The sequence below is a fragment of the Mastomys coucha genome, unplaced genomic scaffold (genome assembly GCF_008632895.1).
Source record: "Mastomys coucha isolate ucsf_1 unplaced genomic scaffold, UCSF_Mcou_1 pScaffold8, whole genome shotgun sequence".
In the NCBI taxonomy this organism is placed as follows: Eukaryota; Metazoa; Chordata; class Mammalia; order Rodentia; family Muridae; genus Mastomys; species Mastomys coucha.
Genome location: NW_022196914.1, coordinates 18533180 through 18556800, shown reverse-complemented (window position 1 = coordinate 18556800; position 23621 = coordinate 18533180). Strand labels below are relative to the sequence as shown.

The following is a 23621-nucleotide window of genomic DNA, read 5'->3' as shown; positions in this document are numbered from 1 at the left end:
TTGGTCTTCTTTCTTCTTGAGTTCCTTGTGTAATGTGGGTTGTTCTTCCTGTATTCCAAACTTCTGGTTAGTAACTCTTAAAGAAGAGTTAGGGGAAAGATTGAAGTTACTGAAGGAGATAAAAACCTAACCAGAGAACTAACAGAGTCAACTAGCCTGGGAGCTCTCAGAGACTGAACAACCAACAAAAGAACATACAAGGATGGAAATGAAGCCCCTAATGTATATGTAGCAGACACATTATAATTTTTATATTGCTTGAAAGATTTTGCAGGGATACAAATGCCATAAAAAATGAAGTGTGTGTGTGTACGCATGTGTGATTTTTCTCCTTTTCACTGATACCAGAGAGCTTTTCAATGGCCCTCCCAATTTTTTATGCTAGCCACAAATAACAAAATTTTGCTCTCTCTGAGAAAAGTCAACTGAGTGATTAACCACCCACTCCATGCCTCTTCTCTTTAAACCTGACTTGTAGAAGCTGGCCTTCAGCAAAAAGCAATCATAAACTTAATATTTAAAATGCTAACATTAATACCCATAGGAGGAAGTAATCATGAACTATTCAAAGCAAATATATCTGATATTCAACATTAAAGGTCATGCTATCTATTATATCCATCCTTCTGTCCATCTAACTAAAGATAAATAGTAGGATGATAAAATTGGTAATGACAAATTGGGATAAACCCTTTGCCAGATACATTATCTTAAATTTGCTTCCAGTACACATGTTGATTTTTTTAAGACTTTAGAAATATTTATTCTTAACTTAATGTACAAGTGGGATGCTGAATATTTGCATAAGTGATTAAAGGAGTCCACGAAAGCCAGAATATGTTTATGACTGGTTGTGAGTTAGCTAGCATTGTTGCTGGGAGCAGGAGTCAGGTTCTATCCACTAGCTGAAACTGTTGTTACTCACTCAATCATCTCTCCAGTCTTCTACATCAGTTTATCATGCTCTACCAATGAATAGCCCAGTAAATATTAGTGAAAACTTTGAATAGAAATTTAACTGTATAAAGTATCTGATGAAAAAAAAGCACAGGAAAATACATGCAGCATTGTGACTCATTAGAGAAATATATAACACAACAGTGATATGTGTTCTTGGGATGTTCAAATTGGACAAAATACTGAGTATCTGTCACAGGAAGCACTTGCAAAGCTGCATAGGATTGCAGACCCTCCTACATTGCCAGGAGCATTGTGAGAATGAATATTCACACTGAAAGTAGCTAAGTCATATTGAACTAAGGTCCTATCATTTTATCCCTTGATTTTTAGTTTAAAAAGTATTTATAGAGATTTTTATGAAAGTTTATAGGAACTCAATATGTACTATGCAAACTCTGGAACATACCTTTCCAAATGGCTGACAAGAACAGAGTGAATTTTAACAATTTCTTATGTGAATTGTTATTTACTTATATGGAATGTTAACAAATCAACTGGTAAAACTGTTTTATCCTATATTAATCCATTTATAAAATTTTACTAATTTCATATTTATCTATAATATCTAGAATAAAGAAAAGCTAGATATGAATGGTTAATATGAGAAAAATTATAATACGGAAGGAAACTTTCTAGATACCAGACATGCCTATTATCTTTCTGCACAGATGCTCTCTGGAAGTTAATTTCATGTCCTATCAAAATGTAACTTTTAATATGTGCAGGTTGTGTATATAAATAATTCCTCAGTAGTCATATAAAATGTGTGGTCTTTAGATGTTATATAATTTTGTTTCCTCTCTACCACTAGTGTATACAATGATTAAGAGTAACATATACTCAAATCTCAGGAGTCATAGAAATGAGTCTATGATGCCCAAGAGCCAAGATTAATATATATCGGAGAAAGAAATTATAAAGAACCTGAAATTAGAAGCTTAAATCAAATAGGCTATGGTGAAGAAGAAGAAAAATATATGTGGAAGTGTGAATACTGTATCCTGCTATTTCAGAACAAAAAGAGAGAAAATGCCTTTTTTTCTCTTATTTACAGTTATCTATTCTCATTTCTATTATTTACAATAATAATATAATTTCAAGTTCCAAAAATGACAAAATAATAGTGGGTTTACAGCCAAAGATTCTATATGTTAGTGTTTCAAGATACTGTATTACGATTAACTTTTTCATGAAAACAGAGAGAGTAGCAGGGGAGAGAATGAGAATGCTAGGTTATGTTCCTTGGTCCTTGATTTTTAAAGTTGAAAAGCCAGATAAAATGAATAGATATATACTGGGAGTGTAAAAATTTACTTCTATATTTCTTGATTCAAGCTGTGTGAGAAAAAAATCAAAAAAGCAGCTTGTGTTCATTATAGGTTAAGTACTGTATAAATGAGGTGTTTTTTGACAGTGAAGAAGGTTTTACATATGTGGATGTGTGATTAATAATGTATGCTTGAAATTCTATAGTTTTCTAGACTGATGCAGGAGGATCTTAAGTTGCAGTAAGAGTGAGTTTCACAAAGAGACCTCATCTCAGAAACAGAACATCCACCCAGCAGTAAGGAATAATGTGCTTGCCTATCATGCAGGGCCCTGGGTTCTGTTCTCAGGACCATGAATAGAACAAAAATCTAATTAATGATTTGACCTTCTATAACTTTCATTCTGCACAAAATTTTATGATTTATTTTACTTCTCTATTATAAATAAATTGCTTAAAGATTTTCAGTGTCACAATATTTGAATGTATTCTACAAATTCAAATGTAATTCAAAATATATTATTTCTTAAGCAAATCACTAACAATAACAGCTAATTAGACTCTTTTATACTTGGAGCCATTTTAACATCTGTATGTTAAGCATCATTAAATCCATATTAGTTTTCATTTCTAAAGTCTTTATCTAATGAAAGCTAAGGCTGAAAGTTTAATCTCAACCTCTGACTTCTTCTATTCTGTGCTGCTTATTTTTGGTAAAATGAAGAGAAGAGATTTTGTTTCTTTTTTTTTCCTTTATTTAAGTAGCCCTCCATCCACTTTAAATAAGTTGGAACTATTTTGAAATATGAGAAAACCAAAGTTATTGCATTCACACTATCATTTTTGATAACATATTACAAAAATATTTTAAAAAACCTTTCTCTGTTGCTGTCTGTATTTCTGTCTCTTTGACTCTCTCCCTCTCTCTCCCTCTCCCTCTCTCTCTCTCCCTCTCTCTCTCTCTCTCTCTCTCTCTCTCTCTCTCTCTCTCTCTCTCTCTCTCTCTCTCTCTCTTTCTTTGTCTCTGATTATAATGCATGTGTTGTAGGCTTTCTTGTTTTGGTTTGACCTGTCTCTCGATCCACTCATTTCCTATTTGATAGTAGTTTGCTTCAGACATAATATTTTAAATTGCATTTAAATTTATTGAAGTTACTGAATGCATAAGCTCTTCCAGGGCACTATCACCTCTTATGTTTCCATATCATGATATTTTGATTTCTGCAATATTAACATGATCTACATTTATCTGGGAAGAGGAGCCTTAGTTGAGAAAATGCTTATATCAGTTGCTGTAGGCAGTCTGTAAGCAAGTGGGCTAAGCAAGCCATGGAGAACATAAGAGTAAGCACTGTTCGTCTATGGTTTCTTTCTTCAAATTCCTGCCCTGCTTTCCTGACTTGTCTTTTCTAAATGATGAACTTGTAAGTGGTGAGGTAAAATAAACACATTTTCTCTCATGTTGTCTTTGGCCATTGTGTTTTATCACAGCAATACAAACTTTATTAAGACATCAGTGTTATACTCCAGCTCTCTCTCTTCTTAAAGCTTCTTTGTCCCCTCTCATTGGCTATTTCTTTTTTTTTAAATCTATAAACACTGCTACTCCCACAGAAATAAATATACATATATAAATACTAGAAATGGGATCTTAGCAGTGTCTTCTGACATTTTAAATTTTAAAAATTTTTAAAATTTTAAAAATTATTAATTTTTGTTTTTTCTCAAAACAACCAAAATTGCACAGATGGCAATATTAAGACATGACTTTGGGAACTTTGCCATTACTAAACAACAAAAATGTTCTTTAATGGTCTGGTTTAAGCCTCTAACACCAATGTGAAAATTAAACAATGTTCACATGATGTCATTTGTGAGAAATGAATGAGAAAACTGTTAGGATGATAAAATAGAAGGGACTTGTGTGAGTGTACATGTTTGTATGTGTCTGCGTGTCTGTATGTGTGTGTGTGTGTGTGTGTGTGTGTGTTCTCTTGTATAACTGGCTGTCAGAGATTAAGGTATGATACAACAAAGATGCTCTTGTTTCAAAATTAAATCCTAATACCTCTGAAGAAATGAGCATTAAACCTCAGTCCAGATACAGGTTCACAAAATTTGAGGGATGCTTAACTCTTATTTAGGTTAAGGCTTTATTTACATTCAGAGTATATTAATGTTAGCTTAATCATACTTGTGAAAAAATAAACAAAATTTGTGGCAATGAATGCTGGGTTAGTTAATTACATAGATGATATGAAGAGAAAATGGAAAGCAGTAACTTTTTAGTCTGATGTTTTAGTTTTAATTTTGACTAAGTAACTAAAAATGTAATTTAATGAGAAAAATAGTTAAGTTCATTTGATATTTGATCATAGATTTTATTGGAAAGAGGATTGGCTATAAATGTCAATGTTGTGAAAAAATTACTCATCTGTTGTTTTATTAATCATTTCATAAAAGTTATATATTTCCTCAAACTTATATTTTATCTAAATGAGTTTGAATGAAAAAACTCAAAGAACTTAAGCAGAGAATCAAACTAACGAACACATATAAACATTATTTATGCCTTGCCTTCTGCTTTCAAGCTCAAACTGACGTCTGACCTTCTGTATTGAATTTCTCATTGAAAGCAGTAACTGAAATGACCAATCATCCCTATTTTTCTAGTGACAATGGTGTCTAATTGAATCTGTATCTTAGAAGAGCCTACAAATGCAATTTGCTTTCAGTTCTTGCTCACATGGAAGTATAAGGTGATGTCCTAGGACTCAGGGAAGCCCTTTTCAGGCAGCAACTTGGAACTCCAGCATGGTAAGAGTTGTGTTAGACTGATGTGATACCAAGATCTACAAGGTTGGCATCTCCATGGGATCCACATGGAAGGTGGTACATGCAAAAAGACGGAGCCAAAAGAAGAGCTAGGTTCATGCTGGGTTGAGAGGAAGATTGTTCATTTTTACTCACTCTCCCGTGTCTTAGGACTATTTGTTTACAAAGTTAACTACCATGTGATTAAAAGTTAGCTCTCAGCATTTGTACCTGACTCTATATTGGTACACAATCACATAGTCTTCATCTGCTCTGAGTGAAAATTTGTATTTTATCTTAATTTTTGATTGCTATGAATACAACTATAAATATCAAGATATTTACTTCTACATATTTTAACAATGACAAGTGATCATAACCAGAAATAATAAAATCTACACCTTTGGTCATTATCAGACTATCATAAATAGAAATATTTTGATGAAATATGTGATGACTTTTGTTGAAAACAGAATTATAAGTTTACTAATTGGATTCAATTACTACAATTTCTTAAAATAATAATTCAGTTCAATTACTATGATTTCTTAAAATAATAATTCAGTTGAACACCTTAGAAACATTAAAATGAAGCAGAATTCTTAAATTAGGAATACTTAAATAAGATCACTATAAGATTATAATGGAAAAGCATGGTTGAGTCACTCCGTTCCCAAAGGTGGTTAGCAAATCACGTATTGAAGGTTTGGAATGTGTACACTAATTACCTAAGATCATGCAGGAAGTAAGGATCGAAAGGCAGAGCTGTCAATCATGCCTGGAACTCTAGACTCACAGTTGAACATTTGACACAGTTCAATTAAAAATTTATTACAACTTACTGAAATATTGAGCATCATACAGTATTTACATATTTTCATTCCAAATACTGCTGTTTCAGCAGTGCAATTGAGAAAAACAAAAGAATAATCTTACCATAAATTGTCACCTGCATACTATCCAATAACAACAAACTGACATTAATTCCTACATGAAAATTTTCTTTCTAATCTTATCTAAGCTAAGGCTAGTCTAATCTACATATCTAATCTAATCTAATGAAGGGAATTCCAAAATCAATGTAAAAACCAAAATAATAGTTCACAAATGCCAACAACATATTTTGTTTCACCTGTTAATGAGTTCGACTTGCAGTCTGTCAAACCTGGCATACTGCACTCCCTCTCAGTGTTCACACATGGCTCCATTAAACTGAGTTCTCATGACAATAGAAAATATCAACACACATAAAAGTAGAGTCCATTTCATTTCAAAATTATCAGGGAAACCCAAATTCTGAGACTGTTCAGGGAATTTCAGGAAATTATTTGAGCTTAAAGAACTGCTGTAATTTTATAATTTGGATAGGAGTAGGAAAAATGTACTTTTGTGATAAATACATGAAGGGATTCTGCATTTTCTAAATACTTTTTGATTTTGAGTCTTTATTCTAGGAAAAGAATTTTTTCAAAAAAATTTGTTCATAGTTTTACTATTAAAATGAATTTTCAACTAGATTTTTTCCCAGAATAAAACTGTTTAACAATGATATGTAAGCGTGACTAGAGAAGAATGAAGAACATCAAGGAGTAATCTCATGAATAAGTGGGGAGAAAAAGACTGAAGGGAGCAAAGGGGAGGAGAAAGAGAAAGAGAGAGACATAGACATAGAGACAGAGAAGAAAAATAGAACACATATTTTCTTTACTACATTTAGCCTTTATGCAACAGATTGAATATCTCATCCTGCATAAACTAATATTTGGGGAAAGAAAACTTCTTAATAATGATTTTAAGTTTTGATTTTCAATCTCTTATGACTTATTGGTACCTAGGGATTAAAACTTAAGGTCATTTTGTTAGTAGGTATGTCTGAAGTTCTGCACAATGGCTTTCCTTGTCCTTACAGAACAGACATAATAAATAAAACACTTTCTCGCTAGGACAATATTCAGACATTGTTTTAAATGACATAAAACTTTTGAGCATATGTATTTTCTGATGACATTGAGATACATGGCAGTATACTGAAATATATTCCAGTCTGAAACTTGTGAGGCTATACCAAAGAGGTTCTAAAACATAAATATGCCTGGGTTTGAATCTAAGCCCAATATTGCTAAATATAATTTATTTTTTGGAGACATAATAGAAAATGAAACAGTATTGGAAATGATAAAATAGATGCCCTCAGGACAGCTGAGAGATAACACATACGCATGCATATATGGGCATCATGAACTAATGAGCTATGTAAATTTTTTAAAAAAAAAATGACAAGTTGGCAGTGGGTACACTGCAAAATAAGAGACAAGTTGGAGAGGATAATTTTGTGGCAAGAATGATCATATTTTTCTGCATACATGTTTGAAATTCTTAAAATAAAACTTAAAATTTTAAAAAAGTAGTGAAATCATAGCTCAAGGGTATTAATGCAGATGCTTACTTGATCTAGATGGATTTGCTCGTGATTATTTTCCCTGTGACAAAGCTGGTGTGGTTGAAGTCATGTTAGGTTACTGAGAGCCTTGGTATAACCATCATCCTCATGTAGAGGAGCCCATCACAATGCCTAATGCTACAATTACTCAGAAGCATTTATGAGAGCGAGTAATACCGTGGACCCATGGAGCTGTGCCCTATTGAAATAATCCATACCATTCATTAACACAAATAGACAGGTGCGCAGTGAAGAGATGACTCACTCATTAAGGGTACTCGGCTTCTTTAATTGTTACCTGCTCAAATTAGTTTACCTAGCTTCATTCTCCCAGTCATTCTTACATCATATGATCAATATTGATAATTATATGGTGGTATAATAGAGAAAGTACAAAACATCGAATCTAATATAAAGTCTAATGAAAGGTGTAATTTGATTCTGAAAACCTACAGCAGGTGGCTTACATTTTCCTTTCCTTCTATCTCCAAGGCATCCGATGCCCTTGGCCTCCATGGACACTGATATTTATATGCACAAACCTACACATACATACATCACCATAAATAAAAATAAATCTTAAAAATAACACAAACTAGCAAGATATAGCAGTACTAAAGAGGTGAGAGAAAATTGTGTATCAAAGGACTACTTGGACTGCATACTAAGTTACCCATGAGGGTGAGCAACTCAGAAAAATCAACCCATCCTCTTAACAACATCAAAACAAAGAAACATCAATATAGAGAGCACAATGAAAATTTAACAAATGTGTTTCGTGTTCCCTGAAACATCTGTGTTTCGTGTTTGTGCTTAGCAATTGCCTTCTAAGTAGCTTTGAAATTTACATGCAAAATTCCACATTTTCAGAATGTATAAATAAAGCCACAGCTAATTGCTCCTGTATATTTTGCTTATAATACTGCAACATATAACACAATGGTATTTTAATGCCAGGATGTTTCCCATCCCAATACAGCAAGGGACCAAGGAGCTGTGATGACTAAAGCTGAGAATGATCTTTTAACCTTTTGTAAGTGAACAATGCTTCATGCATTACTCGAAGGTGCATGCACATACATAAATTTTTATCAATGATATGAAATGCAATATTGTGATAGGATTCAGCAAGTATTTACCATACACGGTTTCCTGTAATCAGTTTGGTAGATTATCCATTTAAGTATAGAACAGACCACATGTATGATAGTAATATACCATTTTCTAAAACTGATAGAAAAATTCTGTAGAATGGGTTGCAGATTAGCCAATGATACAGTGTTTGCCTTATATGTACAAAGTCTGGGGTTCATCCTTGGCATTTGAAACTACATAGATGAACAATAAACAAATAAATTTGAAACCACGTCTTTAAGGGTAGATAAACCAGTGGCATAAGGTGCTTGACTCTAAGCCTGAGAACCACACTTCACTCCGTAAAGTCTACATTATGGAAAGTGTAAGCTGCCTTCTATAAATCACACTCTTACATGCCCATGGGCAACATAGTGTGGGTGTACATTCATATACAGATAAGCACACATGCACGAACACACACACACACACACACACACACACACACACACACACACACACACACACAATTGTAGTTGATGGGCATTGATGTTTCATTAAAAATAAAAACTTTATTTTCTTAATTTTTATGTTTTAGAAAAGCTGAATCTTTGTTGATATTGTATACAAAGGGTTAAGATTTACTGCATGCTGGATGGGGGTTATTTCTTTAATAAGACATGTTTCAAACTGCTGTCACTATTGAATAAGAGAAAGGAATAAATGTTTGACTCTCTGCAGCATGAGTAATGCTGGCCACCAAGTAATGTGCAAGAAGCTTGATAGTCCATAATCATATTCTTTCCCATAAACTGACTGATTCTGTTCCTCAGAGGATAAGGCATACTTATCAATCTTCAGCTTCATGATGAGAGAAAAATATTCTCAGAGATTCAAGCACAACCCTCTACACCCCAGAAACTGCTAGCCAGACAAGTGTCAGCATCAACAAGGAAATGTAGAAGGACACTTATTTGTAAGGAGGAAGGACCTGCTGTCACCTTCCTGAATCACAAAATTTCTACAAGAAATGGGGCATGCACAACTCAGCAAGTGATTATAGAAACCAGGTGAAGTTAAAAGGAACACAGAGAGGCTGCCAATACTTTGAGCAGGTGTGGTTCATGATTCCTTTCATGCCAAATATGAACAGGTTTCTCAAGACAATAAACACAGAAAATGCAGGCCATTATATAAGATTACAGTCTCTCTAAAATCTTAGGAATTCCTTCCATTTCCTCTGTGGTCACTGGACTTATAAAATAATAACTTGCACATAGCCTATGGTGATTTTGTGTAGTAAATCCATGGAACAACAACAAACACTAAATGCACAAATATGTTAGTGGCTATAGATGTAATTGATTTCATTAGGCAAACATAAAGCCATTGGTTTAATGAGTTAAATTTACTAAGTTTGTTATGAGAGAACTTTAATGTGACTGTGGTTTTGTTATAAAATGAATGTGTGGATTTAAAGACATGTAAAGGTAAACTAGATTCATTTAAAATATAAATTATCTGTTTTGTTTGCTAAATTGTGGGTTTAAAAACATATTATTGTAACAAATCATAATATTCAAGCAACTAGATTGAAGTACCCACTCGATTAGATGTGCACTGAGTCACGAACTGTGTAGTTTGAGTAACCATTCTGTATCGCTGGTGCTTCTTTAGGGTTTTATTATTTCAGTGTCATTTCAAATTCTAAGAATTTAATCACAAAAAAATGATAACCTTGACAAAATCAAAACTAGGAAAGCAATCCATTTTATAATGTCTTTATGAATCTTACATCCTTTGCCTGCACTTGAACCCTTCTTCAGTACCTCAAATTACCCTTTCTTGATATTATTAAATGTAATACTCTCCCCACACTTACAGCTGTCTATACACACACACAAGCACACATGCACATACACATACATATACTTCCAGGCATTGATTCACATATGAGAACAAACATTAATTTTATTTTCTTTGAGTTTAGGCAAACTTTTCTAATATTATTCATAATATTTTAACTTTTACTTATTTGAGAGGGAATTTAAAATTAACCAACTATTGACCATTGCTTGTTACTTCAGTTTTTAGATTTATAAATTAAGAATTTGCAGGTATATTTCATATTCTGTATGAAATCAATTTAAAGTAGAAACACTGTTGTGTTGAAAACCTCTGTAGAGTTAATTGGAGGTGAACTTTTTTTTTCCTGAAATAAAAGCCTATTCATTACTCAGGAAACTTCTGACTACACCACATATAATTTGTTATTGAGCATAAACTTACCAACAATTCACAAACATTACTAATGAAAACAGTTTTCTGGAACTGATTACTCTCATGTCAAACATACTTATTAAAATTGCCTAACATTTAACTTTTAAAATATATTTTATCATAAAAGTTCATGAGTACCTGAGAAGAACCAGAGATTAAGTAGAATTTAATGTGAAATCAACATGAAATAAGCCCTTTACCCAGTGTCTAACAACAAACTTAGAATAAAATTTCCCTCCCAGATTTATTCTCTTCCTCTGTTTTCAGTTTTGAAATCTGACAGCTATTGATTGACTTTAATATTTGAACAGTATCATAGTCTTTCTCCATTTGTCAAAACCCTATTTCCTTAAAGGAAAACACGGAGTCATTTGTGACATATCCTCACTGTCCAGATGAAATGAAAACATGGAGTCATTTGTGACATATCCTCACTGTCCAGTTGAAATGAAAACATGGAGTCATTTGTGACATATCCTTACTGTCCAGATGAAATGAAAACATGGAGTCATTTGTGACATATCCTTACTGTCCAGATGAAACTTCTGAGTCAAATTTACCCATTCTAGAATTAAGTCAGGAAGATAGTTTCATCATAAAGCATAGTATTAATACATCATCACTCTAGGTGACCTCTTTCTCAAAGGATATGACTATAAAATTTAAACATAGTAAACTATTTGTCACAAAATATAATATAATGGTTTAACTTTCAAACTTATTATGTTGAATTTGTATTGCAGGTTATAAAAATATTTTTACATTTACACATTAAATGTACTCAAAAAAAAAAACAAAACAAAACTTGTCTATGACACACCCACAATGATAGTTTAAAAAAAAGAAAATGTAAAATGGCTTTAATTGTAACTATGTGATTTGCTTTTTTTATGTTAATTAAATTTTTATAAGGCAAAAATCATTCACAATATATATTTTATGTTACTGTTAAACTGATGTTATCTCATATCTTAAGAGATATAAAATACTTTTGCAACCTATGTGGACTCTAAAATATTTGAATGCAAAAGAAAAAAATAAACACTTTGCTTGAAATTTCCAACTAGGCCAATATTAGATCACCACAAGTGGTTCTAAAGGATTGCTTTTGTTGGTATGATAGGAATAATGTAAAAGAGAACTTCAAGCCTATGTCTGTCCGTGCATGATGGTGTGGAACTGAGTAAAATTCTTTGTGGATTTTTTTTTCTGGGTTTTATCACAAAGCAAGTTTGTATTTATTACACAAGTTGAAATATAACAGACATAACACATCAAATAACTACAATATCTCAATGTATGGAATGAGAATATTTAACTTGAATTTTAAGTCTGTTCTTTTGAGACCGAGTTACACATTACAGGTCAGGCTACACTTGATTCACTATGTAGCTTAGTAGAATCATAGGTTATCAAAATTTTCTGGCTTCAACCACCTTTCCCCATTAATAGAGTAAAGGTAGATACAGTTTTATCCTGTTTAATATATCTTCTTTTTCACTTATACAAATGAAAGCAATGGTTATATTATTAATATATGTTATTAATCTAAATATTCAGGCACTATATAGAATATGTGGTAAAAGTGCAATTTATAGAAAAAAGTTAAAAGAGTGCATTTCATCCCATATATATGTTTTGAAGAGAGAAGTAAGTTCTCAAAAAATATTGTATACATTAATAATTAGAACAGTAACAGTCACATTATGAACTGCTAAGAATAATTGTTTTTCAAATCATAACCATCACAGTTTTATATTATTAAGAGACAAGTAATTTTGTTCAAACAAATATTTAGTATAAAAGCCTGACATATGTAAATAATATGAAACACTGCATCTCTATATGTATTTATATAAAGAAAATTTTGGTACCCTATAAAGTTAACAAAATGTCTGCTCATCTTTGTTTACTTTACAATGTGTTATGAATATGCCAGTAGGAACACTGATCCACCACACATGACTGCATAGAACTATAATCTCAATGCTCAGAAGGCTTCAGCAGAAAGATTAAGAATTCAAAGCTAATCTGGAGTATATTACATCACAAGTTTGTGTCATAAGACTTTATTTCCATGATCAAATAAGAACGAGGGAGAAAGAGACAGAGAGAGAAAAGCAAAATAGTTTATTAATGTTAGTAAGTGATAAATACGTTTTTGAAGTGAATGTGAAATGCAAATGAAATCTGGTCCTGCCAGATCTCTGAATATCTCATCATTTTTATAGAAAATATTTAAAACTGATTACATGCCAACTGATTGACATTTGTGTAACATTTTCATATAGGAAATGGCTCAAATTTTACCTTATAGTTCAGTCTATGAATGTTTTGTTGTAGATTTCTTCTTAGGTATTGAAGTTGTTGAGCTTTAGGTATTAGTGGCTGAGTTCTAGATGGAAATAAAAAGGAAAAGTAAACATGAAAAACCTTAGGAAGAGAAAACTAAGCTAGCACTCGACGTTACTCACATATTTACTATCAAAATGAAATTAATTATTTTACAAGTGATAGACGAGTGGATTTAGGTAATAAACATTGGAAGTAATTTAAATATGTAGTTTGATTGATTTATTTAAATATTGGAAAGTGAATCCTGACAAACAGGAGTCAGAAAGAAGAAAAGATGTGGAGAGAATTGGCAGCACCATAAGAAAAGGCTCTCTAAATCAATGGAATTCATGAATTCAGAGACACAGAAGCAAACATTGGGCCTGTGTGGGTCTGTACCAGGTCCTTTGCATATGGATTTTGGGTGCCAGTTTAGTTTATTTACAGGATTCTTCAGTGAGTGAATGAGTGGCTCTCTAATATATATATATATATATATATTTTAATTCTCTTGGGCTTTTTCCTTCTTATGGTTTGCCTTCTATGCTGTGGTTTTGTTTTATATTCTTTTATGGTATTTTGTTCTCTTTTGTTGTTATTTCTTAGAAACCTGTTCTTTTCTAATGAGCCTCAGAAAGGGAGTGGATCCAGAAGGGAGGGAATGTGGGAAGGAACTGGGAGGAGTAGAGGGAGGCAAACTGTAATTAGGTTATACTGTATGAGAAGAGGACCTATTTTCAATAAAAGGGAAAAGATTTGAGAAACTGTGTAATATAAATAAAACATTTTTATAACTATAGTGTATTGTAAATCAATACATATATCAGCCTGAGAATAGATGATTTAAAAATAAAGAAAACCTATTCAATATTTCATAATGTATACAACATAATTTCAGATAGACTATATTACGAGTGCTGAAAAACCAATATTGAGAGATCACTGAGATGTGCGACCTCAGAGGATAATGAATATTTTAGAGATTTGAAAGGTGCCAGAATTATAAGTACACCTTGACCTTCTCAAAAAAAAATATCAGTTTAACCTGTTCCTAGTTGTCAATGCAAAACTACTTGTGCTCTTTATTTCCCAAAATTACAAGGATTTTATGTGTAGCCCTCAGAAATTCCTCAAATACTTTCATAATATACTAATAAGAATAAATTCATTCACTAATCTTCACTGTCTACAAGGTGTAAAAATTTTTTTTGTAGATTCAACAGTGTAAGGAGAAAACAAAGTGCCAGCCATCATGATAATTAATTTTGGTGAGTTGAGTGGCAAAAGAAACAAAAGCCAGACCAGCCACTTACACAAATACACAAATAGGCTTATGTAGCAGGGAATTTCATTCAATCAAAAAGTCAAAACAGGTAACATCTTAGCTCAGACTAGTGGAATGTAGGGAACCTACTAAAGCACTGTGAGTCTGAATTGCTAAATAAGGGTTTGAAGCCATGTTTCAGCTCTTTCAATTCTGGGAAGTAAAATACCCATGGAAGGAGTTGCAGAGATTGTGGAGCAGAGACTGAAGGAAGGACAAGCCAGCCTAAATATAGCTATCTTCTGAGAGGCTCTGACAATACCTGACTAATACAGATGTAGAGGCTCACGGCCATCCATTGAACTGAGTACACGGCTCCCAATGAAGGAGTTAGAGAAAGAACCTATGGAGCTGAGGGGTTTGCAGCTCCTTAGGACGAACAACAATATGAACTAACTAGTACTCTCAGAGCTCCCAAGGTCTCAACCACCAACCAAGGACTGTACATGGTGGGTCTGATTGTTCTGGCAGCATGTGTATAGTAGAGGATTGCAAATTCGATAATCAATAGGAAGAGAGGAGCTCGGCCTGTGAAGGTTCTGTGCCCCAATGTAGGGGAATGCCAGGGCCAATAAGTGGGAGAGGATGGGGTGGCAGGCATGGGGAGGGGGAAGGCAACAGGGGTTTGTTTTTGTTGTTTTTGTTCGTTTGTTTGTTTGATATTTGGAGTGGAAACTGGGAAAGGAGAAATCTACATGTAAATAAAGAAAATATCTTTAAAAAAATACAGTAGTTGTTAACCTAAGAATAGTAGAAAATGTCATATGATGCTCTGTAAGTCCTGTGTAGGGAAAGAAACTTTTAATGATTGTCTGTTTGTCTGTCGACATATCACCACTATAAACAGAGAAAAACAAAATAACTCTGTCTTCAAGAACACTCTCTGTGAAGTGTCATGATACCTATGATGATTGTACAGACTCATAATACCATTTTACCAATAATAAATATTAAAAATTGTGTGCCTACTTAAACTCCAGCAACTATGATAGAACAAACTATTGGCCTCTCTACCAATTAAATCTTATAGTTAACTGTTACTAGTGCATGGTGCACAAACGACAACACTTGGACAACTGATCTGGCATGAGGAGCAGCAAAATGGCTAAGCGGTAACATCAAGAATTGGATTATTCTTGATATTCTATGGAATAGACACCTGCACACTCAGGGGAATGTATTCATGAATCGACCTTATCTTCTGCTGAGCTTAACATAGACCCATTGGAAACACGGCAAATAGCAGGTCCCTTTCCTTCTGTGCTCTATACATATGTGCTTGTATACAGGATATCTTATCCTCAGACCTGTAACAGAATGAACATATTAACCCAATGGGACTGAAATTTGGCGTAAAAAAATATCAGCAAATATTCTTTATTTACTATAAAATGATTAGCCTGAAGCTATTACCAAGAAGCAAGTCTGTTTGCTTTATTAAGATATTCATTTGGATGTAATAAATAACCCTGTTATAACAAACCTAAAGAGAGGATTTATAATATTGTTTTACTCTTATTAAGAACATATTTCACTTTCATTTTATCTTTAATTTTAATTTTAGAGTTGTTTATGTTTATGGTAATGCCTTAGCTTTTATATGCTAGGAAGTAAAGTGATGTGATATGTAGTTACAATGTCATCTCATTTTATCTTAAGTCGTATTATCTTGTCATCACATCAACAATTTTTGAATATCTAATGTCTTAAAATGCAACAATTACTTTAAAGAAAATGTCAACAGTATTCATATTTACTAGGTTGTTTACTGAATAGTAATGTAAATTCTTAGAATTTACATACACACCCATACATATATATGTATATACATACATATATATATATATATACATAGTATTACCTAAAAATGTATTTCTAATTATTACATAGGTCACCTAGGTCACCATCTCAAAGCTATTCAAGTAATGTTAAATTCCACTCAATTTCAATTCATTCTTCAATTTACAATCTTATTATGTATTCATATAACCAAAGGCTCTATAAGTTTTTCAGAAAAATGTGAGTGACTGCACAAGTATACAATATGTTTTTAAAATCCTTTGCTGATATTTCTATTATTGTTTACAAGAACCAGATCAATTCAATGAGAACTCTAAGCTTGGCTTTCAGGAAGAATGCCAATAAGAAAATAAATAGATGTACCTATTTTTGAGAGTTTAGTTGAAGGCCATCCTTCTTCCAACATAATATTTTATCCCAAGAAACTCATATCCAAAGGCTTCTTTCACCAACTATTCCCTCTTTAACACTTTAGCCATTTTGATCTAAAACCTTTAAAAATTCCATTAAATCCATTTCTAGAGATATGATTTTTGCCTACCATATTTTTATCAAGAATTTCAAATGCTTTTAATCCAGTCACTTGTCACTTAGGAAACAGAAGCAGGCAGATTTCTGAATTCAAGGCTAGTCTGGTCTATAAAGGAAGTTCTAGGAAAAGCAGGTCTACATGGAGAAACCTTGCCTCAAAAAACAAAAAAACCATACAAACAAACAAAAACAAGCAAACAACAAAAAGTTCCTGACTTTTCCAGGCCTTTAAACCCAATGAATAAAATACAAGTTTCAGAACATCTCTGCCCATTTCCTGAGCTTATTTCTACCTTTGTTTTTCAGAAGTTTGTGACTATTTAGCTTTATTGTCTCTGAAAAACTTGTTCTTACTTGAAATTTCCCATAGAAAACCAAATTATTGGAGTTCAAAGTGAGTGAGTTACATCAGGTATGTGCTTAGCATTTTAGGACATGAAAGCAGCAATTGACTCAAACCCGTTTCCATGGTTTAGACTTTCAAGTCCAACAAATGTAGTTTCAATGAGACTGGCTCTGAGTTGATACATAGATGAAAAGAGGCTGTTTTAAACCCAAAAGGTAATGAATGTGCTTCACCTTTACATAGACTAAATAATGAAGCAGAAGGTGTCAAGTCTCACCTTCTACTACATAAGTCCTGTAAAAATTGTGTGCCCTTGAAGGTGATCTAGACATAGGCATGGACTGTCAATCTGTGATTGGGTTGTGCTAGATCAGGCCCTTTCATAGCAGATTCATTCTCTTGGGTTTACAGAAGTAAGGTGTCACAGTCCTGCTTCATGAAAAGAATAGGATAATTTAAGATATGCATGGTTAAACAGTTTTGTTATGCAATCACAAAACATGGTTCTCTGGTGACAACTAACAATAGGGAAATAAAATGTAAAAAATTCAGCTGTAGAAAACTAACCTTCCCCAAAGAAGAAGGTTGAATAATGCAAGCCTCTAAACTATAAGATGAAATGTCAATGATAATTTAATGAAGTAATGTTATGATTATCTGCTCTATAGAAATTGATATCTAATATATTTATTTCAAAATGCCTTTGGAATCAATGTATTCTTGACTCACCTACCTGTTATAAAAGGATATAAAAATAATATTTCGGTAATCACCTATGTGTCCTCTTTTGTATTCAGAAGTAGGAATTTTTTTATAAATGCTAAAAATTATGAGACATTCTCTGATATTTCATATATACTTACATGCTATATTTAAAAATAAGGAAATTAATGCTTTTATTGGATACTTTCTTTATTTACATTTCAAATGTTATCCCATTTCCCAGTTTCCCCCTTCCAGAAATCCTCTATCCAATCCCCCTTCCCCATACTTCCATGAGGGTGTTCCCCAAGAAAATTAATTTTTAGAAACATAAGACAAGGAGTTTGCTTTTTTGATCATTTGACATTAACTGGAAAAGAATGATCATTATTCTTTCATTACTTGTCACTTGTCATGTAGTAATTAACTATGTAACCGTCCATAATTTATGATCACTAAATAAAAACATTCAAACCTGCAGTCATTTTCAATGTAGTATTATTTCCGTTGTAGCAATAGCACAAAATCTCTTGATTGAGTCTCAGTGGAAAGTTACCAGCTCCCCCACTCCACCTCACAATATAAGAAAGAATGTAATGAATAAAAAATCACTGGTCCTTGATACAAGGTGATGATCTCTCATTATTATAAGGGTCATTTGTAAGATAACATTGCTATCACCCTCTGACAACATTGTTGTTAAGCTGTGATAAAGGAGAAAGCATAAATTGGGACAGAATTGTAATGGTCATTATCTTCATTAGCTAATGAGATTGCTAATTATGTTTTTAAATGACAATGATTTATTATCCCTGGTATAAAAGGCTCACAGAGAATAACCAGGAGAACCCTCATCCGTATATGTTTACAATGGTGGAAGAGAGGTGTGAGGCTGCGTATTGTAATTATTTTATGTATAAATTTGTTCATTGAAAAAATTTCCCTTAGTTGTACTCAGTTCAGATTTTATGTTGTTTATCCACATGCAATGTAGTTGCATAAAATCTAACTAATTGACAATGTTTCATATGAAATGTCTTTCATGTGAAACATATAGGGTTCTGTTCTTCAACCCTGAAGATAACTGTTTCTGTCAGGAGATGATGATGACAAACTATTTTAACAATGCAAGTATATATTGTCTCTGACAGCAGTGTTTTGTTTTTGTTTTGTTTTGTTTTGTTTGTTTTTTTTTTTTTGACTTGAGTGAGTGACTTTATTCTCAGCCCACAGAGAACACATTACATTCATTTCAGAAATGGTGTGTGTATGAAGATGGTCTATCCATAAAGTCACTCACCAACTGTTTCAATGAACAATGGTTCTGCTTGGAGGGTGGCACAGACATTAGGTGCCGGTAAGAATCTGGTTCATTGGCTGTGATAATTTGGAAAAGCATTCATCTCAGAGAAAGAGAAACTTATAAAGTCCTCTTCTTCAAACTTGATACAAGAGCTACAAATGTCAAGCAAAGTTTCACTCTTTGTTGTTCTCTTTCCTACAAGCCACCACCCAAGTTAATTGTCTATGTCACCCTTGGGTATATAAATACTTTTGAAATATATAAAGTGTTCTGAAAACCATAGTATAGTGTAAAAACATGAAATAAACAACACTAATAGTGAGGCTGAGATAGGAGAAGCAAGATTTCAAGACCCTTATGTTGTACACAGCAAGACACTGTCTCAAACAAACTGAAAGTGTATATAGATTGTACAATATTGAACCTATTTCTCCAATTATCAAATTAGAGACACCATTGGATGACAATCAACAAATTTCTAATTCCTCATATTTTTGGATTTCAATTTCTTAGGATATGTTGGCAATATTAATTTTCATATTAAAATATTAAGAAGGAATGAAATATCCATCTTTGGTCTTCCTTCTTCTTGAGTTCCTTGTGGTTTGTGGGTTGTTCTTCCTGTATTCCAAACTTCTGGGCTAGTAACCACTTATCAGAGAGTGCATTCCTTCTTAAAAGGGGGAACCAAGTACCCATGGAAGGAGTGGCAGAGATTAACAATGGAGCAGAGACTGAAGGAAAGACAAGCAGCCTAAATATAGTTAGTTATCTCCTGAGAGGCTCTGACAGTACCTGACTAATACAGATGTAGAGGCTCACAGCCATCTATTGAATTGAGCACAGGGTCCCCAGTGAAGGAGTTAGAGAAAGGATCAATGGAGCTAAGGGGTTTGCAGCGCCTTAGGACGAACAACAATATGAACTAACTAGTACCCTCAGAGCTCCCAGAGTCTCAACCACCAACCAAGGAGTACACACAGTGGGACTGATTGCTCTGGCAGCGTGTGTATAGTGGAGTATTGCAAATTCAATCATCAATGGGAGGAGAGGACCTCAGCCCTGTGAAGGTTCTGTGCCCCAGTGTGGGGGAATGCCAGGGCCTATAAGCAGGAGAGGGTGGGGTGGCAGGCATGAGGAGTGGGGAGGGAGCTGGGGTTTGTTTTTGTTGTTTTTGTTTGTTTCTTTGTTTTTTAGATGGGAAACTGGGAAGGGAGAAATTTACATGTAAATAAAGAAAATATCTAATAAAAAAAAGATATTAAGAAAAGGTAATTGTCACTTCCTGTTGTTTTTGTTGTAAGAGGTGGAATTAGATTTGTATGGATTTGTTGAAAGATTACCTTCTTGCTTCTTCTAGGGTGTAGTTTTGTTCCTCATGTTGATGTTTTCCATCTATTATCCTTTGTACGGCTGGATTTGTGGAAAGATATTGTGTAAATTTGGTTTTGTCATGGAATATCTTGTTTTCTCCATCTATGGAAATTGAGAGTTTTACTGGGTATAGTAGCCTGGGCTGGCATTTGTGTTCTTGTAGGGTCTATATGACATCTGCCCAGGATCTTCTTGCTTTCATAGTCTCTTGTGAGAAGTCTGGCGTAATTCTGATAGGCCTGCCTTTATATGTTACTTGTCTGACAGCAGTGTTAAGGCCAAAATAGTGATGGAGAAAAAAAAGATACTGGTTTTAATTTCTCCATTTTACCACTTGTGCTTATAACAAAAATATGGAGAATATCATTAATATCTGCAATTTGAAATGTTATGAAAAATAATGAATTTAAAATACTAGTCATACAGGATATGTTAGCCAATTAATGCTAAACCTAACTTTCAAAATTCAGAATTATATCAGTAAGGAAAAAAGTGCAACATAAAAATTAATATAAAATAAATAATAATAGAACTCAAGTTCTATGTCTGCTTAGGCATACAGCCCTTCCACATTTTATAAGGGTAACTGGAAAATATACATATAGTTCTTATGTTCTGCCAGGATTCCTGATGGTCATTTCTAGGAAAAGCAAATAACTGAATGATGTACAGAGAGGAAAACTTTTGAATTGATTTATCTGGTGGTGCAGTGAGCATTATTAACTTGACAAGGTCTCACCCCACAAAAAGTAAAAGTATGCAAATATATAATAAATAACATGAATATTTTCATTAAAATATATTGAAAATGTAAAAGTATTGCTTGTATAATGGTACATATGTCATATAATAGATCCACCATTTTAGATAAATTAAATAATTACTGTCATAGAAAACAAAACTGATTATATTTATATACTTGAAGCATGTCCAGTTCTCAAGTTGTACAGAAATTTTAATTCAGCAACATATCTTCTTTGGCAAGGAACCACATTCAAAGTTGTGATCTGGCTGTAATACAGACACAGTCTTAGTACACACCATTGATCATTCTTGCTGGAATGCACAGCTTTAATCCCAAACAATGACAGCTCCTCGAGGGGCAAACAAAGTGAGGAATCCGAGAAAGATTTGATAGAATGGGTCAGAGATAGGATATGCCCAACTCTCCTGAGAACAGACAGGATTGAGAAGCAACTTAAAGAACAGTGAGAGCTTGGGAGCTCAAAGGAAATCAGTTCAGTTCAGTTAAGTTCAGTTAAGTTCAGTTCCAAAATAGTTTGTACAAAGTGACTCACTTTTCAGTGAAAAGATGAATAATTAAAATAATGAATTTTCAATTGGACATCTTTTATGCCATTAAAGGAGAACTATGTTGGTGATATCCACATAGGTCACTTTCAATCTAATTTTCTGTTCTACTTTAAGTCTCATACAAAACCTGAAATGAAACTATGACTTTACCTCATTAGAGTTCTTTATTCTACTTGTGCACAATCATTACATTTTTCCACTGACCATTCAATGGAAACTATGTTGCCAGAAAAATAAAGTAAATTTAAATGGAAAATATCATGATTGACTATTTGCATAAAAAAATGAAATGTATTATGCTTATTATCATGTAACATATATATATAAAATTATTCTCAAATCAGTGACTTTTGTAGGTTGCTGTATGCTTTTAGTGAATTCACCTTAGCTTTGGGTGATAATGGGGATACAAATTGCAATGACTTTAAACATCATAGTCTGCCATTCTAGTTAAGGATAGCACAACTGACAACATATGCTACAGAAGATGTATGAGCTCAAAAAACCTTATTTACTGTTAGTGCAAGTGCAAACCAGTGTAGCCACTTTAAAATCTGTATAGAGAACTCTCAAAAAGCTAAAAGTAAATCTGCTCCACCACTGCTCCACACATGCTTAAAGTTCACAGCATCACACTGCACAGATATGTACACAGCTCTGCCAATTACCACTCTATTACACTAGCTAAGACATGGAAACAATATAAATATATTTCAATACATAAATGTATAATGAAAATGTGACATATACATGGTAGAACGTTATTTGACTGTATAGAAAATGAAATTTGCTTGTTAGTAAATGGAACTAGAATGGATTATATTGAATGAAAAAACCTAAGCCCAGACAGACATGCTTCATGTTGTGTCTTATTTATGGCTCATAAATGCAAATCTTCATATTGAGTATATAACCTGGAATATTCACAAAACAATGAAAAGAAAGTGGAAATTGGGTTGGGGAGGAAACAGAAATCATAGGATACATAGTCAGTAAGGGTTGGAATTTGATCGTTAACTGAGGACAGAGAAGACATGACAATATAGATGACAATATAGGTGGAGAAGTATAGAAGGATATGTAAACCAAGATGTTTTAAAAATCTACAAGTAAATATATCACTTCATGTTTACCTAAATTTATAAGTAATACAAGTAAATCTACAGATATCTAGATATCTATATATAGTTATATAAAGAGATAGGTAAATACATAGGTACATATGAATAGATGATGAAAATGTGATGTATATACATTGTGGAATATTAATCAGCTGTTTAAAAATTGAAATTTGAATTGAAGTAGAAGAAATTATATTGAATTAAGTAACCTAAATGCAAAAAGTAAAATTCATATATGTTTTGTATAAATTCATATAATACATATATATGTATATACACATAATATATATATTTCATGTGTGTGTGTGTGTGAACTAACACACATGGTATGCATTTTGGGGTTCAGCTGTGATCCTGAGTCATCTGCTTACTCCCTCTCATAGTGTCCAGATGCTGTTGCAATCCGCTCTGGAAAGATGAAGCTAACAGGAACAGGTGGAGTTTTGTAGGATCCCTGTCAGCTGGGGGTGAATGAGGCACACAGGAGGGTAGGTGAGGGAAGGCCTTCTCGAAGGATCTTAGTGTTGTGACTCTTTTAGGTCTTTAGGCCTTCTTGAATGATCAACAAAATAGCTCTGTGAGATGATCTTAAGTACACACATGTGAATACATGCATGTGACTATATATATATATATA

General features: G+C 33.1%; 1 protein-coding gene across 19 annotated transcripts in view; it reads right to left on the bottom strand.

Annotated features, from left to right (window-relative positions):
* Cdh18 (cadherin 18) overlaps positions 1-23621 on the bottom strand; it is a 904392-nt gene that overhangs the window by 606659 nt on the left and 274112 nt on the right. For all 19 annotated transcript variants that reach the window (XM_031359900.1, XM_031359898.1, XM_031359903.1 and 16 more), the window contains one exon: positions 13146-13230. The gene's annotated coding sequence lies outside the window, so the exon portion shown is untranslated. The remainder of the gene's footprint in view (positions 1-13145; positions 13231-23621) is intronic.